Genomic DNA, 4,124 nt, shown 5'->3' with positions numbered 1-4,124 from the left:
CCATAAAAAAGGATGAGTTTGTGTCCTTTGTAGGGACATGGATGCAGCTGGAAACCATCATTCTCAGCAAACTATCGCAAGAACAGAAAACCAAATATTGCATGTTCTCACTCATAGGTGGGAATTGAACAATGAGATCACTTGGACATAGGAAGTGGAACATCACACACGGGGTCCTATTGTGGGGAGGGGGTAGGGAGGAGGAATAGCATTAGGAGATATACCTAATATAAATGACGAGTTAATGGGTGCAGCACACCTACATGGCACGTGTATACATATGTAACAAACCTGCACGTTGTGCACATGTACCCTAGAACTTAAAGTATAATAATTAAAAAAAAAAAAAAAGACACTAAAAGCCCAATGCGATAATCATTTTTCAGTGCTCTCATTCAGGTGACAATTCTTCTTGGTCTCAGCCCCAATTTTATTGTCATTTTCATCAATAAGGTTACACATGTCTGCCAAGAGCTGAAACTGTTGCTCATAGAGATGGCTGGTATTTATTTCAAGCATTGTTACAGAACATCAGATTTGTCTTAGAACACTGAGCAGCCTCCAGCTTGAACACCAGCCAGCCCAGGAGTGTGCCCCTTTGGGTTCTGTCCTCTGCATGCACCGGCCTCTTATCCTTTTGATGTTTGCAAGGAAAGTGAGATCTCCAGTTTCCTTCCTGATTTTGACGTTTTGGGTTTTCTGCCTTAGTCCTTTGTCAATTTTGCTAGAGGTTTGCCAAGTCTATAGATCTTTTCAATGTACTAACTTTAAAAAACCTGGCATTCTTTCTTATTTTTCTCTTTTCAGTATCATTGATTCCTGCTCTTATTGTTATTTCCTTCCTTCTGCTTGCTTTAGTTAATTTTGTTCTTTTTCTAGGTTCTTGGGCTGGGAAATTAAATTATTAATTTGAAACTCTCCTCTTTTCTAATGTACACACTTAGTGGTATAAATTTCCCTTCCAGCACAACTTTAGCTGTTTCCCACAAATTTTAATATGCTGTATTTTCATTTTCATTGACTTCAATGTATTTTTTTAGTTCTCTTGAGACATCCTCTTTGATCCATGGATTTTCAGAGGTGTTTCAGAGAGTTTTTAGTTTCCACATGTTTGGATATTTTCTCATTTTTGATTTCTGGTTTGTTTCTATGTGGTCAGAGAATGACTTCAAAACATTTAAATTTGTTGAGATTTTAAAAAATGGCACAGAATGTGGTCTATCTTGGTGTATTTTCTTTGGATCTCTGAAAAAAAAGTACGTTCTGCTCGTTAGGGGAAATATTCCATAAATGTTGATTAGAACCTGTAGTGCTGTTGATTTATTCCATTTCCTTGATGATCTTCTGCCTAGTTGTCCTAACAATTGTTGAAGGACAGATGTTGAAGTTCTAGTTGTCCTAACAGTTGTTGAAGGACAGATGTTGAAGTCTTCAACTATAATTATGGATCAGTATGTTTCTTTAAGTTCTGTCAGTTTTTGCTTCACATATTTTGTGGCTTTGTTGTTTGGTGCATACACATTTAGGATTACTATGCCTTCTGATGGATTGACTTTTTATTATTATGTAATGTCCCTCTCAGTTGCTGGTATTTTTTCTTTTTCTTTTTACTCTTTAGCCTACTTTATCAGATATTAATGTAGCTACTCCTCCATTCCTTTGATTAATATTTGCATAATATATGTTCTTCCATCCTTTAACCTTCCACCTGGCTATATCATTATGTTTGAAATGAGTTCCTTATAAACAACATATAGTTAGGTTATGTTTAGACTACATGCAAATATTTATAAGTTAGGAGTTAAGTATGTTTTATATTTTGGTTTCTGTTTGTTCTGTGTTTTTCTTGCTTAGAAGGGACTTAGAAAGAACTTAGAAGACTTAAGAGAAGGAAAGCATGTTGTATTTACCCATATTCTCACTTACTGTGTCTTTTCTTCCTTCCTGAGGTACCAAGATTTCTTCTTTCATTCTTTCCTTTCTGTTTAGAGAACTCGTAGCCATTCTTTTAGGGTAGTCCTGTTGGCAACAAATCCTCTTGGTTTTCCTTAATTAGAGGATCTTTTGAATTTCCTTTTATTCCTCAAGGATATTTTCACTGGATGTAGATTTTTAGTCTAATGATCCTCTTCTTTCAGCACTTGAATCACTGTGCCATTCCTCTGGCCTCCATGGCTACTGATGAGAAGTCTGTCACTTGAATTGTTTTCCCCTTATAAATGAGGTATTGTTTTTCTTTAGATTTTTTTAGAAATTTGCTTTGCTTTGTCCTAGTTTTTGGAAGTTTAATTATGATGTTTTAAATTATGACTTGATTCCTTTGGGTTTATCCTATTTTGGATTCACTTTGCTTCTTTAATCTGAAGGTTTGTCTTTTGTTAAATTTACAAAGTTTTGGGCCATCATTCCTTTGGGCACTTTTCAGGCATGTCCACTTTCTCCTCTCCTTCTGAGACTCTGTTGACACAAATGTTAGAGGTTTTGTGATAGTACCACAGGTCTCCGAGAATCTGCTTTCTATTTCTTTCAGTCTGGTTTCTTGGTTATTCAGATTGGGTACATTCTACTATATTGTCCTCTTCACGGATTCTTTTTTCTGTCCCTTCCATTCTGTTGAGACCATCCATTGAGTTTTTAATTTTGGTTATATTTTTCAGTTCTAAAATTTTTATTTGTTTTTTTTTTTTTCTATTTCTTATGGGGACTTTCTGTTTCTTTGCCAAGACTATGTTTTCATTGGTTTCAAGCATGTTTGTATCTGTTGATCAAAGTATTTTTATCTCGGCTGCTTAAACATTTTTGTCAGATAATGTTAGCATCTGTGTCATCTCAGTGTAGGCATGCTGTGATTTTCTTTCATCATTCAATTTAAGACCTTCCTTTTCCTTGTTATAATGTGTGATTTTGGACAGAAACCCAAACACTTAAGTATTATGTCATGAGACTCAAGATCTTATTTAAACTCTTGATTTTGGTGAGCGTCCTCTGACACTGCTGGGGACGGGGGTGGGGGAGGGTGCTGCCTCATTACCTCGAGGTTGGATAGAAGCCCAGGTTTTCCACTCAGTCTCCATTGACAGTGGGGGTGTCGCCTCACTGCTCTGGGTGTTGGGAGTTCCATCGATATGTCCCTGGTTGTGAAGAAGAGGACCGTTCCTCATGAGGCCTCCCTGATACCATGGCAGAGATGATCTCATTGCAGTGGGCTACAGTGACATTCCTGACTCTCCTCTAGGCCTCCCTAACACCAGCACAGCTGGCAGAGGGAGGGGCACTTCATTAGTGCTGAGTGGGAGTGCAAGTCCAGCCTCCCCATGTGGTGTCCACTGACACCACCCTGGTGGGGTAGGGAGCGGAATGGATGGGGCACTCCCTTATAACCCAGAGAGAGTGGGAATCTAGGCTCCCAACCTGGCCTTTGTTGACATGGTATGAGAGTGGGCTCATCGCTATTTCTGTGGTGTTTGGCTGGGGGAGAGAGGTTATCTTGTGAAAGTTTTCTGTTTTGATAGGCTGCCTCTTTTCTGGTCCCTTACCTAGGGAGGATCAGCTTTTCTTGGGGCTTTTTAATGCCTCTTCCTGTTGGCACTTCCTGGTTGCCAGCTTCTTCACCTTTAAGTCCGGGATATGCGAAACAAAAAGAAAACACAGGAAACCCATATCATGTTTCTCAGGTCTCTAGCCAGCCTGGCTTCTTCTCTGTACCTTTCAGTGTTTTATATGTAATGTCCAGCGTTCTTAGTTGTACTTGGTGGGAGGAGACAGGAAGAGCACACCTACTTCATCTTCCCAGAAGTCCTGTCTTAGCTTTCAAATGTCTGCCAAGTAGCATAAACAGCAAGTGGAAAGCAGACAGTCTGAGACTTTGTATGCAAATTCATAATCATGATCCAATAATGTCCACTTTCAGAGAGGACTTGGAATTCCTTTATGGTTGCTTACAGTGCTGTGGGTGTTAATGTTACCTTGCAGTAAGAGGCACTTACTTTCCACTAGCTTGTTTTATATTGGGTTATTCTAGGACCCTTGCGCAGAATTACCAAAGAACAGTCAAGGCAGACAAGTGTAAATTTGCTTAGCAGCAATCGCTTAAAAGTGAACTTAAATGCTGCTGCAAACAATGG

The 4,124-nt window shown here is 39.0% G+C and overlaps 1 pseudogene; it reads right to left on the bottom strand.

Annotated features, from left to right (window-relative positions):
• The window catches only part of LOC105553618, a 2,399-nt pseudogene extending 1,844 nt beyond the window's left edge, over positions 1–555 (bottom strand).
• Between the last annotated feature and the right edge of the window lie 3,569 nt (positions 556–4,124).

The sequence above is a fragment of the Mandrillus leucophaeus genome, unplaced genomic scaffold, assembly GCF_000951045.1.
Source record: "Mandrillus leucophaeus isolate KB7577 unplaced genomic scaffold, Mleu.le_1.0 Scaffold1169, whole genome shotgun sequence".
NCBI lineage: Eukaryota > Metazoa > Chordata > Mammalia > Primates > Cercopithecidae > Mandrillus > Mandrillus leucophaeus.
This window is presented reverse-complemented; position numbering and strand designations above follow the sequence as displayed.